This window comes from Lynx canadensis, chromosome X, assembly GCF_007474595.2.
Source record: "Lynx canadensis isolate LIC74 chromosome X, mLynCan4.pri.v2, whole genome shotgun sequence".
NCBI classification, from domain to species: Eukaryota; Metazoa; Chordata; class Mammalia; order Carnivora; family Felidae; genus Lynx; species Lynx canadensis.
Genome location: NC_044321.2, coordinates 93,994,468 through 94,015,089, shown reverse-complemented (window position 1 = coordinate 94,015,089; position 20,622 = coordinate 93,994,468). Strand labels below are relative to the sequence as shown.

Here is a 20,622-nt window from a genome sequence, read left to right as displayed (position 1 = left end):
CCCTGCTTCCCAGCCTTTCCCTCACCCAGCTAAGGCTCTCTGTGTGCATTCGTATGACCTTGAGCACACCTCCCCCACAGTGCATCTCACACAGCACCGTGACTGGCCTTGATATTCCCGGGGCTGTGAGCACCTTGAGGGATGGGGAACTGGGCTTACGCAGCTTTGAACTTCCAGCAGAAACACAACACCTGTTACAGAGTAGGTACTTATTGATGGCTTGGGTGGGCGAACGAATGGCCTCTGCCTGTAGAAAGTTAGCTTACAAGGTTCATTTTGCAAGTCGAGGTGAGCACACGTAAGGCTAAATAGTAACAGTGTGCGTTAAGGGCTGCAAGAGTTCAGAAAAGGGCATTTGATGAGTGTTAGACAAATCAAATCAGGCTTCAAAGGGTAGAGCTTGATTTGGAACTTAAGAACGGGCAGCACTTGGGGCACCTGGCCGGCTCAGTCGGTGGAGCATGTGGCTTTTGATCTCAGGTTTGTTTGTGGGTTTGAGCCCCACGTTGGGTGTAGAGATTACTTAAAAATAAAATCTTCGAAAAGAAAAGAAAAAAGGAACAGGCAGAACTTGGCATGAATAGAGCAGTGGCCATAATTTAGGCCAGGGGAGTGTTTTGTGAGTTGAATGGATGATAACAGAATTAAAAAAAAAATCCAAACATCTAGCCTCTCCAAAAGAGAGAAGAGACCAGCCTAATTAGGGTGTGCGTGCAGGTCCTTCCGCTCTAACAATGGTGTGTGTCCTGAAGGTTTATTTACAAGTTATTTGTTTGCAGGATGGTGAAATTTCTGACCATGCCCCAAATACTGCATTTTAAGTTTCTTAAATAGCCGATCTATCCCCTGGAGTACTAGCCTGAGCTCCAGGGCCTGGGAACAGGGGTTCGGGACAGGCGTGACAGGTTCTGGGCTGGAAGGCATAGAGTAGTAGAGGAAATGGAGCTTTGTTATTCTTCTACAACCTTCTCTGTACCCTTTTCTAGATCTCGGTTTCTCTTTCTCTGTCTCTGGATACAGTTGCTCTACCCCCCCCCCCCGCGCCCCCCCCCGCCAGCTGCCTTCATATAGTACCCCACCCAAGTTTGCAAGGACCCCAGAAGGCTCTCTCACCACCAGCCTTCCCGGTTCCCTGAGGGCAGCAGCTCTTTGCTATTTGAAGGAACTTGACTGAACTCATTTGCACCAACGTGAGACTAACTGACAGTCGCCTTATCCTGGCAGCTCTACTTATTGTAATTTTCACAGGATTCTTTTTAGCTCAAATGAACCCATACGATGGAATTTCTGGCAGTAGTACATAGCAAACAATGAGAGAGGGGGACGGGGGAAGAGAGGGGGAGAGAGAGAAAGCGCAGGTGCAAACCTTGGAGAGAAAGTTTGTTGGAGAGAGAGTTGGCACTATAGGAGAAGATATTTGAGGACAGGGAAAACCTTTGCGAATTTCCCTTTCTGCTCTGATCCTTACTCTATCTATTTTTGGTACCTTCCTTTCTTGAATGCACAGAAACTTTAAGCTGCAGGGGCACCTGGGTGGCTCGGTCGGTTAAGCGTCCGACTCTGGGTTTCAGCTCAGATCATGACCTCATGGGTTCGTGAGTTTGAGGCCCGCACCAGGCTCTGAGCTGACAGTGCGGAGCCTGCTTGGGATCCTCCCCCTCTCTATACCCTTCTCCTGCTCACACTCTCTCTGCCTCTCTCAAAATAAATTAACTAATTTAAAACTTTTTAATGTTTATTTTTGAGAGAGAGAGACAGAGGCAGAAAGAGAGGGAGACAAAGAATCCAAAGCAGGCTGCAGTCTCTAAGCTGTCAACAGAGAGCCCGATGGGGGGCTCGAACTCCCGAACCTCAAGATCATAACCTGAGCCGAAGTCGGACACCCAATCGACTGAGCCACCCAGGCACCCCTAAATAAATTAATTTTTAAAATTTAAAAGAAAGAGGCTATAAGCTGCATTAAATGAATGCTACTGTGGCAGTTCCTGGTGAAAGGGATTTTGTGTTTTCCAGTTGTGTGCAAATCTGGGACAGCTCGTAATGGGAAATGAGATTAAGTAAGTCACGTGGAGCTGGGGTTGTGGGACCCTGAAAGTGGAGTCTACAAATATATCCACACAAATAAGGAGTCATAGGTTTTTGAATGAGGATTGAGATAGTCAAAGCAATATGGAAGGCATAATTAATTCTAATTTTAGATTAGGAATGGTGGGGTGTCAAGTTCACTCTTGGCTCTTGTGTGAGTGGTTAATACAGAATCCTACCTTTTGCTACCCTTTTTTTCATTGTTCTGGGACTATTTCCTCTGTTAGTGTCAGAATCCCCGCCTGTCTGTCTGTTCTGTGTGACTTCTGTGCCAATCTTTCCTTTAGGATTCAGGATCCTAGAGACTTTTATGACTCTTGCATTTCCAAACTAGCCCGTAGGGACTTATACACTGCGTTTCTGTGTCCCAGTAGCAAAATTCAAGTGCAGTGTTAGCAAAACACGGCTCCCTTTTATGACACCACGTTACTTTTATTTAAATAAAAACCTCCAGCCTTTGTACCCCCGAACACGCCCCAAGATCGTGGTTAATGATCTGTACCAGTGAGCCCTCACAGCTGCTGGAGCCTCCACCCCCTCTACCTAACCCTAAGAAAATGCTAAAGTTTGTTATGAATAAGCTCTTCCCTGTGGGGAACTCCATTGTCTTTGATTCTTTTTATCACTCATTATGTTGATATCCTTGGTATTTCTACCCTGCCGGTTTGCGTAAATGGGTGTGACAAAGGGATTGGAGACATTTCCTTCAGCCTAAATTGTAATTCTCATAGTGGAACAGACGATTCACAGGTCTTTAATCAAACATGTATTTTTTTTTTCCTCTATTTTGAAAGTTACAGGAGCTTGTTAGCGTTGGGCCCTCCTGTGCTTAATGTGTGTATTTTACTCTTGACTGCTCACCGTGTCATTTGAGCTACTAGGTTGTGGTGATGTGAAGTGACTTGCTTGGTTGAATTCACTGTTTTATTTTTTTGCTCAGTCTAGTGGAGCAGTTATTGTCAAAATTGGACTTCGTGGCTCCCCTTTTCATCAGCACTGGTTACGATAATTTAAGAAGACCTCATAAGCCAAAGAATATGGTTTTTATCCTTTTCAATGAGTAGTCTGTAGAAATTCTTGGTTTTAGGAGATGCTGTTTCGTATTTCAGTGTTCTGGCCTAGGTGATAAACCAATGAAGTGCATTTCTTCGGTTTTTAGTTTTACCAGTCCTGTCTTGACCTTGACAAACGATGATTGGCGACTCCCTTCCTTATTGTAGCTACGCGTTTCCTTTGCTCAGTTTAGGTCAGGAGTCGCTTACTGAGCCTTTCACCCCAGTTGCCTCCTACAACTAACTGGATTACTGTGTGACAGGCACTGGGATGGGGAAATAAAAACATAAGGAGGACCCAAACGCAGCCCTCAGGAGTATACAGTCTAGAGTTTATAGAAACAGTTACAATCTAAAGTGACAGGACCTATAATATTCAAGGTGTCGTGGGGGGTTAGAAAACCTAGCAATGGAGTCTGCTAAGGGATGGGGGGGTTGTTGTTCATGGAAGGAGATAAGCTCGAACACTGGAGTATGACTAGAAATTTGCTTGGTAGACAAGGAGAGCAGGGCATTCCAAGTGGAGAGAACATCATAGGAGAAACTACTGAGGCATGAGGGAGTATGGCCCATTGGAGATCTGTGCCAAGAAGTGCTAATCGAGTGATAAAAAGGGAGCTCTGAGAATTGCCACTGGGAAGGTATTTCTGGCATAGGTATAGGCTGACGATTCTGCAACCTGAATCAGAGATCGTCCTGTATCTCCCATAACCTGTTCCTCTTTTCCTCCAGCCTCTTCCTTCCTTCCTCATAAAGGAACTCTGTGGCGGTGTTTAGGAGTCATATTGGTGTGTGTGGGAGGGGGGGGTTCCCTAAAATAAATATTCATACAATACAGAGGAAACTAACGGACACCAAATTAGGTGTCAGGGGACCTGGATTCTTGTTTCCCAGTTCTCTCAGCAGCTGTGTCACTTGAGTCGTCATTTAACAACTCTGTTTCTTCACTAAAATGGGAATATTAACACCTGCCTTGCCTCCCTCAGAGTCCAGGGGAAAAGGAAAAATGAGACTCTTAAAAGGTCCAGTAAATTTTTTTTTATTTGGAATCCTGCTAGCTAAGGCTACCACCCAACATTTAAGACAAGTAAAATACTTGACGGGGTATCTGGATGGGAAGGCTGGGTCGAAGCACAGGAATATGCTTACTTCCTCATTAACTCCCTGTGTCGGCCCTTTTGCCTATGGGGCGTCAGTCAGCTTAGTTCCCCGTTTCTGCACCAACGTGATCACATTTCCTTCTTCCCAGTGGTCTTGTCACGTATATCTTCGCCCACGTTAGATTCTCACAGTAAGTCCGCGATGGTAAGGGATTTAAGACTTGGGCCAGTAAAATACGAGTCGGTATATTTCACAGTCAACCTTGAATGATTTACGATCTGTTAGGTAGTTTGAATTACTCCTGAACTACCCTCCATCGTTTGTGGCACAGCACTTCCTTACATTTTAAGGCTGTATAAAAAGGTTATGATTCATTCAAGTGGGAATGGGAAGTTACGAAACGGGCCTTCTACTTTTCTTTTCTTCCTAATCCTGTGACGGTACAGGTAGAGTTATTAGTACCAGGAAAAGGCTTTTCTTCCCTTTTGACCCCACCTGTGCCACTGGTCATTCACCCGAAATGTGACCTTCCAGGCTGGAGGAGTATGAGTAGTTACTCCCAACATGAGTACCCCTGACCGACCCTTCTTTAGATCACTGGTTTTCCAAGTCTGTCGCCCGAGGACCTTTCTGCACGACAGAAAACTCGGTAAGCCACTCAGGCCTCCTGCTCTGAACCATCTTAACAGCTATGGATGAGATCACACGATGATGCTATTTTAAATGGAACGTAAGTGAATTGTTTATACTAGGTGAATACAGACCCTGCCATCAAAATCACTAATAACATAAGAGACTTACTGTGTCCTAGCAGGACGTGGTGATTCCCCTCCGTTCCCCGCTTCTACGTGAACTAGCGCACGTGAACGTGCCTATGAAGTTGGAAAAAAAAAAATACCTATTCCAGTTTAAACTATAATAGAAAAACGATTATTGCCTTTTTTCTGCCAGGCTTGAGGGACACACTCTGGCAATTGTTCTGGTTTCCACAAAATTAAATGAGGAAACGGTCTGGTTTGTTTTCTCTTTGTTTTCAAGTCTATGGTACCATTGATACATGGTTTAAAAGCATTCTTCCGAGGACCTAGTGGATTAAATCATTTTTATGTCCCCTAAGTACTGCCCCGTTGTGGAGAATTCTTGAGAAAAGTGTGGCACCTATCCAAAATCACATTCTCTGGTTTTTTCCCCCCGTATTTGAATTTTTTCCTTATAAGTTAATGGAAAGGAAAGTGGTCAGTTTTTGCACTCAATAAACAAGAAAGAAGGTGCAGACAGCTTTTATCTGGGACATTTTTAAGTCATTGAAAGAATATTTTTAAGTATTAACTGCTTTTTGAAATTATTGGCAGAGTCCTCTTAACCCTCTAACATAAAATGGTTGAATAAGATGAAAAGATTTTTTTTATTGTCTACATAAAAGAAAGCACCATGGTTTTTGCATCATTGCATAAATCTAAGAGATTATGCACACATAAAGAGGATGAGACCAAGCCGAAGGCTAAATGCCAACATCAACGAAAGCTTGTCTGAGTATTTGACACTGTGCATAATGGGGTGTGGTTCCACAGGGAGAGGACACTAAATATTTACACCCCAGGACATGTTTCTCTGGTAAAGCTTCTTGCCCTGGATTAATCTTCCAGCTCATACTATTACCCCCTTCTTTAACCATACCCCCTTCTTACACTTGGATTTTCTCCCATAAAACTTCATGAGAGGCTAAACCTTCTAGATCCAATCCCCTGCCCTCGCTTTTCCCATCTCTCCCATCTCTTTCTGTGGTCTTTGTGAATTCTGTTTTATTGTATGAACCTTCAGGTGAATTATCTCGGTTTACCACAAGTAGTAAAACACAAGCATGGCCCCCCCCCAAGCCTCCCTCACAGCTCTTCCCCCCCCCCCCCCACCAAAGATCACAGTTCTATAATTAAGCTGTTCTGTTGGTATCCCTTTCTCATCAATTCTCTGGAATTTTCCGGCGAGAGTTGTGATGTGTGCAACCAACATTGTTACCTAGTAATGCCGAGTCGCTGCCCAGTGCAGATAAAGTTCTGTGCACATTTCATGCCCTTTCCTCTCAGGCTTGAGAGTAGTAAAGGAAGTTATTGAGAGGAGTGTGTACTGTGAAGAATGGGGAGGTGTGCTTTCCTCGGCCACTTACCATCAGGCTCTGACTTGCCTTAGTGTCCTCTCCGCGCCATCTTGTTTGGCTTTATAGGCAAAGAGTCGAAGAGGGTTTTCGAACATTGTGCGCTAAACTTTAGGAGGAATGCATGGTCCGTGTAATGGAGGAACATTTCAAAACTGGAGACTCAAATTACCATGGGAGACATCACAGAAAAGAATGGAATTTGAGCTGGATCTAGAAGGATGAGTTGAGTTCAGAAAAGTGGAGAGGGGAAGAGATTTCTCGTAGGGGGGCCTCTGAAGCAAAGGGAGACAGAACAAAACAAGCCTACGAGACAGAGAATGGGCAGTTGGTGGAGTTCAGGAGTGGGTTGGTCAGCTCATAATGAGTCCTTTTTTTTTATTAAAATTTTTTTTAACATTTATTCATTTTTGAGAGACAGAGTGTGAGTGGGGGAGGGGCAGAGAGAGGGAGACACGAAATCTGAAGCAGGCTCCAGGCTCTGAGCTGTCAGCACAGAGCCCGACACAGGGCTCAAACCCGCCAACCGTGAGATCATGACCTGAGCCGAAGTCGGACGCTCAACCAAGTGAGCCACTCAGACGCCCCCGTAATGAGTTCTTAGTGCTGAGCATCGTTGCTTGATTAATTCCTTGAGTGATCCACGCATTCAACAACTGGCTTCTCGTAGCTCATAGGATGAAATCCACACCACTTCACTCACATGTGATTTCCTTATATGTTAAAATCTACTCCCCTCAACACTGTGTACCTAAACACCCTCTAGTAATATTGAAGACTTTCTTGACCCTTCCAACATGTTGTACTCCTTTAAATCTCTGTGTGTCTGCACAGACTGCGTCTTCTGGAGTCTACCTGGGGAATAATACCTCATCCTTCGACCCCAGTCGCAGCCTGATTTTTATTGTTCCTCTGTAGAATCGTAGGCATGTACAACTAAAGCTTTTATGCCATATTTTGTGCTGTCAGAGTGCATGTCTGTTTCCCTCACTCAACTAAGAGCTCCCTGAGAGCAGGGGATTGTTCCCTGTTCACCTTTATATCCATATCACCTAGCGGAGTACCCACCACATACGTGGCAAATCCTTAACAAATATTTGTTGACTAAACCATGTGTTGAACGTTTAATTTACATCACGTATAGCCGTCTTTGAAGAGAGTCACCTAGAAGCAATGTGATTGACAGATCGAACATGGGTGATGCAGAGAGATCAGTTATGTGTATTTTTGGAAGTAGCTCATTTGCTAAAAAAACATAAACAAGAACAAAAACAAACACTAGGGACTAGACACCTGTGAAATCGACAAAGAATAAAGGCTAGGACTTCATGCCTGGCTACTAGAGGCACGGGAGAGGGAAGGGTTACAGAGAACGAAGATTTAAGGTAACATGACAAAGAACAGGGCAGCGACCCTTGAAAAAAGAAGGTTACTTTCAGGCAAACGTGTTTTCTCCTACGTCAGATCTCCCGGTGTTGGTATTTGTCTCATCCCACCTCTGCTCTAAAGCCCGGCACTTTGTTCCCGTTCAATTAACTGGAACTAAGCTCGAGGTTCCTGTGGTTCTGATCCCCGCATCTGATCCGTCCTTAAGATAAGAAATAAAAATAGTTCAGCCACGCCGGCTACAATTTCCTACCAATGGAAGGTGTTCAGTGCATAGGTTTTTGAATATATAAAAAGGCTGTTTCTGCCTTTGGGAGCTGCAACTGAAGTGTTATACCAGGCAGATACACTGGGGTGCGCTACTGTGTAGCAGAGCCTAGCCGTGCCTCCCAGCTCTCAACTTTAAAACTCCAGAGAATTTGATGAGAGAGGGATCCACAAGAACATGACAAATGATGAGAGTTCAAACCTTAAGAGAAAAATGGGCTTATTGGTAAGAGACCTTTCTTTTCCTTTATTTACTGCTGTTACTTATTCATTACAATAGCAAGCCTGTTGTTTTCATATGTGGCTGTGAAACGGTGTACAAAAATCAATTTTATATGTATTGTAGAATTCAGGAGACATATTGGTAACCATGCAAAAATCATAGGAAGCATGGAGAAAGCTTGATTTTTTTTTTTTTTAAAGTCACTAAGGAGATTTTATTTTCTTTCAGACTGTGGTATAGATTTGTATATATATCTGAAGCTTAAATGTAATACAGGTTAAGAAATACATATATATATATATTTTTTAAAGTTAAAATAAAGAATAGTGACTTGTGTAGAGATACATAATTTCCCTCAGTTACCAGAAGGTGGCACACCAGATTCTTCTTAAATACACAAAGGAAAGGAATAATATTAATAGGAATATAAAATAAGCTGTATTTAAAGATACGTTAATGTATTTGTAAGTAAAAAATAATGTAATTGCCATTTGCGTGGTGAGGCTTAATGCTAAAACATGGCAAATATTAATTCAACCCATTGTAGCTTTTTATGATTGCAAAATAATAATTTTTATGTGTATAGCGTTTTAAAAGTGGACTTTGAAATAGTATTGCCATTAAAGAGATGCTGTTTTGAATACATGGCTCCAAATAAAATAAATAAAAGACTTGCTACCTACCTTTACATAAGAAGTCCTTAGCTTGAGGATAACATTTTGGATAAGGTCTCTGCCAAGGTCTTTCTGACGGTACTATCAGACTCTGACTTTGATTGAGTTGTGACTTGAATAGTGCTTGTGAGATGACCCAGAAAGGAGCCCGAACTGTTTATTTTGAAGACAAAGTTAGATGAGGGTAACGCTTAGCAGCGGTCACTCTCCGTAAGCTAATTGCAACATGAAACGTAATAAAGGTAAATGCATGAAATTTGGCGTTAGCTGCTCCTACACTTTCTCAGAAAGTTGACTGGTGTCAGCCCATACCGCAGTGCTCCGTAGTAGGTCTCTATTTTGAGAGCTGCGTTCCTCGGGCAGTACCAGAAGTCTTGTCTGTTCATCGTTGTCTTTTATATTAGCCCGGAGGAGTGAGATACGGGAGAGTTCACAAAACCCAAATCTTCCGGTTAAGGAGACCGGTGCCTCTGTTTGTATGTTTTTATTAATTGTGAGCAGTATGACAATAAGAAAATTGGTAGTAAACGCACCTAGAAGAACATTAACCATCTGTTCCCTGAAAGCTTGTAATGTGTGTCATTTGCTCTCAGGTTTTTATGGCAAAACAGTGGATCAGCAAAGAACTGAACTCTAAGCTTCAAAAACTAGAAAATGACAAAGCATTCCAAGGCCGGGTATATATTGACTGGAAAAGCCTTTCCTTCTGTCCCGATTTTGCCAGTTTAGTCTTTCAGATCAGCTGCCAATAGATGTTGCATTTAACGTCAGTCTTCATTCCAGACTTTCTGAAACGTTAAGAGGGCTTCTAAAAACAAATAGAATCTTATGGCTTTCTTGTTAAGTTTTTTTTTTTTTTTTTTTAAGTGAATTTACATATTTACAAGTTGTTCTGAGTGGTATTGACTGTTCAGGATTTATGAACATGGTTTATTAATTTGCAGCTAAAATATATATTCTGCAGAGCATGCTTTGAAAAATTGGAACTAAATACAGTAAAGCCACAATTAACCAGATTTTTTTTTTTTTTTTTTTTTTTTTTTTTTTTTTTTTGCACTCCACTTTCAGGAGACGGAGGCAATTGTCTTTAAAACAAGCCGATTTCAAGGATATATTCAAAAAATCAACTTCGGGGTATGTCCAAGGGTCTGCATTTTCCTCTACCTTTTTGCCAGTGAGAATTTATTTGTATAAAAAAGACCCTGAGATACTAGAAGACATTCGGTCATCAAGGCAACTTGGAATAATGTCTAGGTTAATGTGTTTATGAAGCTGAAAAAAAATGATAAATTATCCTGTTACAAAAATACCACACACCATCTATTGTGCTCTGCATTTTCAAATGGGCTTTCCCAAACACAAGTTCAGTTGGTTTTCATAAGATTGCCGTGAATGGGACAAAGGGGCCCCTTCCCTATTTTACAGATCAGGGAGGGTACTATGGCAAGTCACAAAGCTAGTCAGTGGGAGACCACAACCAGACCACAGGTGCCCACGGCCGTGTCCTTCTCCATCCTTCCTGATCAAAAAGGTTTGAAACAAATTTTTCACTTTCACGTGCTATTGGACAGTCTGTGTAATTTAGACTACCTTTGTTTCCTAATTGCTGGGACTTCACAGCCCCCACTCTGCGTATGTCTGTCGGTCTGCCTCTGTGCCTGTCTGTCAGCCAGCTGGAGACCTTGCTTTCAGACTCACCCAGACCTGGAAGGATCTCGAGTGTGGGAGGGGCAAGATAATGGCCGTGGACGGTGCAGACTGGCAAGCAGTGGTGAGCAGCCCACGCTGATATGCTGGGGAAGGCCGGCGACCCAGAGGGAAAACAGCCTCGCCGTAGCTGGGGCTATCTCCGGTGGGGGGTGAGCAACCTTGACTCTAAAGCAATGTTTCTTCACGTGCGGTGGACCGGGCAGGAAAATCAACTGGGTCACTTGTATAAAATGCAGAGTGCTAGGCCCCACCTGCAGACTTCTACAGAAAATATTCACCCCAGGTGATTCTTAGGCCATACCAAAGTTTGAGAACACCTGCCTTCAAGGTATAGGACTTTTCCTGTGCTCTGTGTATCGGCGTGTAAAGAAAAGAGCCACCTTTCTTTGGTAGCATCCATGCTTCGTGTCAAAGTCTGTATGTGTCTCCACCCGAGGCATTCTCGCACTAGCCCCTGTGTATTATGTCGACTGGGAGGTGTTTTTGAAAGATTTGTGTCCATTTGAGACTTGAAGACAGTCAGGAGGCAAAAAGGTTGCTGTCGGAAGGTGAAAAATTAAGTTTTGAGATTTGAAGAGTTAGCCCAGTGACTGTGCAGACTGCCTGATTAGATCGTGGCTGGAGAACATGAGTTCTTTTGTATACTTGTAACATCCAGCAAAGTCGTAAGTTCTTAGTACTTACTGGTGATTGAACTAATTCAGCAGGCACCTCTAATTTATAGGCTTTGGGCTCGGCATAGTGAGTTGATTGATTTTGGTATTTGTGAAGTTCAAGGAGTCAATCTTGCACCGTCGGTAATGGCTAATAGAGGAAGGAGGCCTCGGTGAAAACAAATGCAGTGTAGTCAGCAAATGTGGAAACATGGTCCTAATTAATTTGCGAGGGCTTGTTCCCTGTTGGGAGGGTCCGATTAAGCTCGGTCTTGCTGCCTCTTTGCCCTTTTTGGGGTATAGGTTTCTGTGCTTTGCAGATCTGAATCTCGAAAAATGATTAACTCTGGAAATTCCCAAACAGAAATATTTTCATTTACTGACCGAACAACATCATAGGAATTTCAATAACACGTCCAGACCTGGTGATAGAAGACTCATAAAAAGGCTCAACGATGTCTGTGACTTAGATCCAGCTGAATAAGGAATGAATGCATAAGTAAGTGCTAGCTAATTGGAAGATAGTATTTCACTCAAATGTTCTGTAGCTTCAGAATCCCACGAGAAGTAACTGGTTGTTTAAAACCTATATTTGAGGGGCGCCTGGCTGGCTCAGTCGGTTTAGGTCATGAACTCACAGCTTGTGAGTTACAGCCCCACATCAGGCTCTCCGCTCTCAGCGCAGAGCCCGCTTTGGATCTTCTGTCTCCTTCTCTCTCTGCCCCTCTCCCCCCCACATGTTCGTTCTCTCTCTCTCTCTCTCTCTCTCTCTCTCTCTCTCTCTCGGTCAGAAATAAGTAAACAAAAAAATAAAAATGAAGCATGTATTTTATTTTGAAGACATGGAGTGGTTCTGAATTTACTGGCTGGAGCAGACAGACTTAGAAAGGCAGTCACGAAGCCCACGCCCCGTCTAGGTTAGGGGGCGCCGGGCTGGCTCAGTATGAAGAGCGTGCGACTCTTGATCTCGGGGTCGTGAGTTCAAGCCCCACGTTGGGTGTAGACATTACTTAAATAAATAAACTTTAAAAAATAAAAGAAATAAAAATAAATTGCATCTAGCTTAAATCTAGGGTCAACCTAGAAGATGAGGTATGTTTTTTGTTTAAAATATTTTTTAATGTTTATTTATTTTTGAGAGAGAGAGAGACAGAGCATGAGTGGAGAAGGGGCAGAGAGAGAGAGACACACACACACAGAATCCGAAGCAGGCTCCAGGCTCTGAGCTGTCGGCACAGAGCCCGATGCGGGGCTGGAACCCACGAACCGTGAGATCGTGACCTGAGCCGAAGGCGGACACTCAACCGACTGAGCCACCCAGGCGCACCTGAAATATGTTTTTTGCTTCCTCATATCAAAATTGCATTTACTTTAGTTAGTGATAGAACATGAGATCTACTGGATCTTCCCCCCACTGGACAACCATTGCATCCAAGTAACGAAGTTAGACATAACTTTAAAACTGTGTTGTGGTTAGTTCGTAACACGTGAGCTCTTTATAGAACATGAGTTAATGATGTCTGACATCATAGGATTTTCACTGAATTAATTGCTAAGTACGTTTTGAGGCATGGCAGTTTTAAATTGCACGCTTTTCGGCTTGCTTCTGTAATTTAGACTTACCACCACATATTTGTTATCTTTCAAGGTAAGATATACCCGCCTTCTTTCCCTAAGAATAAAATCTTTCTAATGTAAGATCACCCAAGAGAAGAATTCTAAATTAGAAAATGAGAAGGATCTGAAAATAGTTCAGAAAACAGAGGTATTGAACTGGTTGCTGAATCTCTTGGATACCACCATAGGAGGCAAATAGCATGACCATAAACTATATACCTTTATGAAGACTTTCGAGCCCCATGTTATGGCAACAGGTCACAAGGTTCGAGTCTGACATTGAGTCTTTTTTTTGGAATTTAAGATTTTCTCCTTCATGTCTGGTTACAGCCTTTAATATTTAGTCAATAGTAGTTTCTATAGATGTATATTCCTAGGAAATTTGAAATTGTAATAGTTAGGCCCAGGAAATGCTCAACATAAAATTAAACTAGTTGAACATAAAGGGCCCCTTTTCGTGGAAATTTTAAGTAGTATTGTATGATCTTAATGAGTCCTTACGATTGGCTTTCCATGAAAGAGTTTACTTCTAGATCTCATTTTTTAGCTATAACATTTATGGTGCAGATGTGCATGTGGTAATAACTCTTTGGGTAAAAGGAAATAAGTATCATTTTTTAAATAGTAGCATGATTTCACTAATTTTAATTGGAATGTTGAGGAAAATGTTATACGTTACTGTAAAGGCCTTCCAGTAACTCGGAGTTTTATAAAAGCATAGTCATTGCTGAAAGAATGTAGAATATAAGCAGATGTTGACTTTCCTTAACTAACATGCCTTTTGAGATTGGGTATATATGATGTGCTTATTATTGAAAAGTTTTTTGTGGTGCCGGGGTGACTCAGTCGGTTAAGCATCCAACTTTGGCTTAGGTCATGATCTTATGGTCTGTGAGTTTGAGCCCTGCATCGGGCTCTATGCTGGCAGCATGGAGCCTACATCATATCCTCGGTCTCCCTCTCTCTGTTCCTCCCCTGCTTGTTCTCTCCCTCTCTCTCTCAAAAATAAATAAACTTAAAATAAGTTTGGGGAGCCTGGGTGGTTCAGTCAATTAAGCATCTGACTTCAACTCACGTCATGATCTCACAGTTCGTGAGTTCAGGTCCCACGTCGGGCTCTGTGCTCACAGCTCAGAGCCTAGAGCCTGCTTTGGATTCTGTGTCTCCTTCTCTCTCTGCCCCTCCCCTACTTGCACTCTCTCTCTCTCTCTCTCTCAAAAATAAACAATAAGGGGCGCCTGGGTGGCGCAGTCGGTTAAGCGTCCAACTTCAGCCAGGTCACGATCTCACGGTCCGTGAGTTCGAGCCCCGCGTCGGGCTCTGGGCTGATGGCTCAGAGCCTGGAGCCTGTTTCCGATTCTGTGTCTCCCTCTCTCTCTGCCCCTCCCCCGTTCATGCTCTGTCTCTCTCTGTCCCAAAAATAAATAAAAACGTTGGAAAAAAAAATAAAAAAAAAATAAACAATAAACATTAAAAAAAATTTTTTTAATTTAAAAATTAAAAAAAGTTTTCCGACCATCATAGATAAACATTATTAGGAAGTATTTACTCTCATTAAAATAGTTCAGGATTTATAGGGGCATCTGGGTGGCTCAGTCGATTAAGCGTCCCAACTTTCGCTCAGGTCATGATCTTGCAGTTCGTGGGTTCGAGCCCCACGCTGGGCTCTGTGCTGACAGCTCAGAGCCTGGAGCCTGTTTCGGATTCTATGTCTCCCTCTCACTCTGCCCCTCCTCCGCCCACGCTCTCTCTCTCTCTGTCTCTCAAAAATGAATAAACGTTAAAAAAAAATTTTTTTAATAAAAAATAGTTCAGGGTTTATAAAAAGATTGTAATATTGCTTATTCTTTTGTTTTCATGCAACTTTTATGGTTTTGCTTCTATATATGATGCCAAATTAAAATAGAAGTAGTGAAACTATTTGAAAAGCTTTATATGAACATATTTTTTAGCCAGGAGAGCCATAGTCTTTTTGTTTGTTTGTTTTAAGGTTTTTATTTTTTTATTTTATTTATTTTTTTTCAACGTTTATTTATTTTTGGGACAGAGAGAGACAGAGCATGAACAGGGGAGGGGCAGAGAGAGAGGGAGACACAGAATCGGAAACAGGTTCCAGGCTCCAAGCCATCAGCCCAGAGCCTGACGCGGGGCTCGAACTCACGGACCGCGAGATCGTGACCTGGCTGAAGTCGGACGCCTAACCAACTGCGCCACCCAGGCGCCCCTTAAGGTTTTTATTTTTTTTTTTAATTTTTTTTTTCAACATTTATTTATTTTTGGGACAGAGAGAGACAGAGCATGAACGGGGGAGGGGCAGAGAGAGAGGGAGACACAGAATCGGAAACAGGCTCCAGGCTCTGAGCCATCAGCCCAGAGCCCGACGCGGGGCTCAAACTCACGGACCGCGAGATCGTGACCTGGCTGAAATCGGACGCCCAACCGACTGCGCCACCCAGGCGCCCCAAGGTTTTTATTTTTAAGTAATCTCTACACCCAACGCGGGCCTCAAACTCACAACCCCGAGATCAAGAGTTTCATGCTCTATTGACTGAGCCAGCCAGACACCCCAGGAAACCCATATGCTTTTTTTAAGTTTATTCATTTGTTTTGCAGAGTCCGATGTGGGGCTTGAACCTCTGAACTGTGAGATCATGACCTGAGACGATCAAGAGTCAGATGCTTAACCAACTGAGCCACCTAGGTGCCCCTAGGAGAGCCATATTCTTAACTTTCCTTTCAGTAGCACTGTATATTTGTTTTTATTTTTCATTTTTTTTAAGGAAGGTCTACGTTCAACGTGGGGCCTGAATTCACTCCCCTGAGATCAAGACTCACATGCTCCACCAACTGAGCCAGCCAGGTGCCCCAACACTGTACATTTTTAATGGCTTTTTATTGCGATAAGTCTTCAGGTTTAATGTACAAACACATCAGAAAAATCTAATGATGGTTTGGCTGTTTTATTTATAATTTAAGAGATACTTAGGAATTTGCTGGGAGACAACAGATAAATTATCATTATTTGAGATGAGAGCAGACATCATAAGTGATGCATTTATTTCATTTTTAAAAAACATGTATTCTGGGTGATTTTCTTCAGCATATACTTATTTTTAACAAGATAATGTATATATCTAATTTTTTTCATTTTAAGGAATTCATAGCCTAAAATTATCAAATTAACAGGTGAATATTCTTTTTACCTGAACTCTGCTTTTAGAGCAGAGTCAAGATTTAAAAATCCTTCCAGGATATATCCTGGCTTTGATACACAATTCTTTTTTGTTTTTTTTTTAATTTTTAGAAACGCTTATTTTTGAGAGACAGAGAGAGAGACAGAGTGCAAGCGGGGGAGGAGCAGAGAGAGAGGGAGACACAGAATCCAAAGCAGGCTCCAGGCCCTGAGCTGTCAGCACAGAGCCCGACGCGGGGCTCGAACCCATAAGCTGTGAGATCGTGACCTGAGCTGAAGTCGGACGCTGAACCGACTGAGCCACCCGGGTGCCCCAGAACAGAATTCTTATTTAATCACCCCTCTGCTTGTAAACTTCTCTTTCAGTTTACCCGACAAATATTTACTGAGTGCTTTCCTGTGTGCCCGGAGCAGTGCTCAGTTAGGAAGATACAAAGATTTGGGGACTCCTTGAGGGAGGAGCAGGGAGGGTGTCTCAGGCAGATGAAGTCGCACAGTGGGGACATAGGGTGCACTAAAGCATGGCCACTAGACACATTATCTCTATCTGACGGCGATAAATAAAATGCCTCTCTAAACTGCCTTTTTCAGATGCTTTGAAAATGAGAATGCAAAATCGGGTACGTGATTTAAAAAGGTTTTTTTGTCTACCACCACCACACCTGATACAAACACTTTGGTTTGGGGTTTAAGGCAGTTGTTAATAGGGGGGAATACTTAAGGATCGATTTCATTTGCGCATGTCATAGATGTGCAAAGACTTACTTGGGCGTGTGGATTTGGGAATCATCCATGAATGAGGCACTCAGGGGTAGCCAAGGGGGAGAAAAAAAACTTACAGAGTTTACTAGACTTACAGATTTTACTAGAATCTAGAGACTACAGAAAACACAAGATGGAAGAAAGGGCAAGAACTTCCAAATTTCCCATTCAGTGCTAATCCTTTTTTTTAGAGAGTAAGGATAGTCAGAACCTGTGGGCCCTTGGGTCCCCAGCAATTGGACCTTCCTTGTCACCTGCTCAGTCCCTCTGTATTTGCTGTCCTACCCCAACTCCTGTCTTAGTCCCATAACCTCATTCATTGGACCTCCAAGTGTAAAAGTTGCCACATCTGGGAACTACTACCATTCTGGCTTCTCATTCTCCTTCCGTCCAGCCATTCCCCTCCTCGCTGTTTTTGTCCTCTCCTTTTGTCCCTTTTCCTGTTGTTTCCTGGCTTGCCGGCTTACCATCCCCACTTATGGCTGTTCTGTGCCTCCTTCCCCCAAAACTCAGTATCCTTCTTCTCTTTTGAACATGTCAAAGACGGGAAGAGTGCTTGCCTACACTTTACTCCTGTCAGTGGGGAGGAATTCTGTATATGCATATGCGTGCATACACGCACGCATATGTATGCGTGTGTGCCGGCACGACAGTTGTGTTTTTGTGCTTGTTTGTATTGTGAGAAAGGGGAGAGCTACTATATTAATCCCAGACATAGTCATAGGTGTAAATCCTTTGCGGGACTGTAAGGGTCCACACAGCTCTGTTAAGGAAATTGACATGTGAGAAGGTACTTCTAAAAGATGAAGTTACTCACGACTTTCCAACATAGTCAACCTTTGAGAAACATCTGGGATTTTCTGTTTTGATTTTAGCAAGGCTACATATCTGAGTATCTAGTAAAAAAAAAAATTAATGCATTTGATACTCAGTTTCCTGAAACAACTCAAGGAGGTACACACAACACCCATACGCGCACACACACATGTATATGTGGCCATTCCTGTGAACGGTTCCATTTTCTATAGTAAGGCGCCCTGAATGTTTTAAGATTTTTGCTCTGTTGTGCGGAAGTCCATTTTTTTGTGTGCTCTAAAAGGTTTAACATTTTCTACTTGGTCACCTTCCAAATACTCTTACTGATTGGTAGAACAGAACAGAACACACGATTTGGCTTAATCTATGGTCCGATCTGAGCAATGCAAATCATGTGGATATCCCAGATTAGTCCGAGGAGACACTGTCAGGATCGAAGAGAAGCTTACACGGCACCTGCTCACACAAACTGTGGTTAATGCTATCAGTCTCTAGTTGTACCTACCACAGGATTAACCAAAACTTGCAAGGAAGAGGTAGGTCAGTTCTTAGGGAATATCAGGAAAATATGGAGGGAGAGGTCAGATATGCAACATCATAGTCAATTCATCGAGTGGGGTGGTGGCGCTAAAGGACTTTAACGGTCAGCCAGTAGTTAAACTGTCCTATAAAATTATTTAGAAACATTGATGTTTAGAAAAAAAAAATACACTCCTTGCTGGGTATTGTACTTCTCTTCCATACTATGACTGGCTTAATTTTTATTTACTTTTTTCTCCCTCCTCCTATTTAAACACCTTCTGCAGTGAAGATTTTGCAAATGGATTCTAGAGTGGGAGTCTTAGACCAGCAGATGGAACATTGGGCAAGTTAACATCTCTGGGCCTCAGTTCTTCATCTGTACAAAGAGGGTACTGAGCAAGGTGATGTGTAAGAATTCTAAAAGTTCTAAAATTCTTCTTTTTCTACATTGGGAACCAGGGAATTCCATGTTGCAAGATTTGGCCAAGAATGACACTTTTTGTGGCCTCGGCCAAATCCCCACATTGTCCTTTGTTTATGACATCTCTGAAATATGCACTTCACAGGTATTTTTAAGTGATTCATTAATGTTCCTAAAATGCTTTGACGAGCATTTGCGTATGTTGTCTTTCTATCTTGTCTCTTTTGCGCGGTGGGGTCCATAGTAGAAACTAAATGTTCCATAAATGAAATCACTGTTTCCTATGAAGTCAATGAGGGTTTTTGACATTTCCCAGCCTAAATATTAAAGTAGTGGGACACTGAGCCTGCATAAAATTATATTTAAAACCTACACTTAATCATTTGCTCCCTTTCATTCTGTAGGTGAAAACATTTTCAGTTCCAGAATGTAATGGTAATTACACTCGATAGTTGGCTACTGGAGTCGCCGTCAGGGTAGTAAAATCTGATTCATTTGGACTCTACTAATTTGCAATTGGGGTGATTTTACCTGGCTGAAGTTTATTTCTAAACAATGTATGAAGAATGATGTTAACCAAATTAATAGCATAAAGCGTATTTCATGGACTATATTTATGCTTAAAGAAATTCTTTTTAAAGCCTTTGGCATATGAGTTGCTTGCTCATGAGAGATAATTACAAATGACTCCTAGCAATTTATTAAAGCAGAAAAACTGAACAGAAATAAATGGTCACCATCAGATGTAAGCTTTTAGGGTTTGGGGTCTTTATAAGCACCGAGGGTGGTGTGGAGGGAGCAGTCTTATTTTCTTTTCACTTTGAGCAGATATTACAATTGTCAGAGGTCCACAAGAACAGGTTCTAAACTTTAAGAGAAATCTAGGTTGGAAATTGACATAGATGATTTGTTGGTGCTGGTTGATTTCTGTGGGACCTGAGGTTAGACAAAGATTATGTTGCTTTTTTTGAGTAAGTTGATTGTTCACAGAAAGCTAATAACTGCAGAACCTTTGCAATAAAGTCATCTTCACCTGTTTGGAGACTTGGAAAACTATACATTCACCCTATTTCCCCCTCATAAATGTTGAGTGCACTTTACAGACCGCTCGAAACGCTTCACTAACCGTGTTTTTATATAGGTTTGGCGGGGGGCGGGGGGTCTTTGTTCTCAGAAATTCTATTTGCAGTTACTGTTTTGTAAGATTTTCATAAGCTGGAAAGTGGTTGAGCTTCCTTTCTAAAACGTCCCCTCCTTGCTACCTACAGCTAGTTTGTGTGGCTGTTTTATGTTTTATATTTGTAAATGTTTGAGAATGCTTCACCTTTTTGGAATGGAACATTTCAAACTTGCTTGATGGGTGTGTGTGTGTGTGTGTGTGTGTGTGTGTGTGTGTGTATTTTATTCTTGGAGTTTCCAACAAGTTGCCGCTCCTGATTGTTGTACCCGGAAACTTTTTGTCCCATAACTCTTCAGAGTTATTACACAAAGCCTTCTAATGTAAAATATTGACTATGGTTTATTTGCATTAGTGGTGCTTTTTGTTTTTAACCTTTTACATGTACTTTGCTCATTAAGGTATTGATAAATACTCCTTTCTCAGATTCCTCTGAAGATTTCTATGAGACAGTTTTGTGTGTGGGTACTAAAAAGAGAAATATAATTTAACTTTTTCAGTTGCTTGCCTGGGTGTTTGGGGGTGTTTGTGTGGGATAGATTGGATTAAAAATTATTTGTGAGTTAGTGATGGCTGACATCTCCTTACTATTTGATAGCGTTTGTGCATTACTGGTCAGGATTTCACAAGAAGCTTTCTCTCCATATATGTATGTTTGCTTGTGGTGTGTGTATATACCGAATGTACGTGTATGGTTGGCTTTCATAGGAAAATACTTTGGGCCTGAATATTGATGTGGATCTTAAAGGACGGTTAGTTGTGATTACCTTAGCTCATTGCACACTGTATTTCTGGTACATTAAATTCTGTA

At 42.2% G+C, this 20,622-nt stretch overlaps 1 protein-coding gene across 2 annotated transcripts in view; it reads left to right on the top strand.

Moving 5' to 3' along the window:
- KLHL13 (kelch like family member 13) overlaps positions 1–20,622 on the top strand; it is a 205,585-nt gene that overhangs the window by 110,783 nt on the left and 74,180 nt on the right. The gene's annotated exons all lie outside the window — the stretch shown is intronic.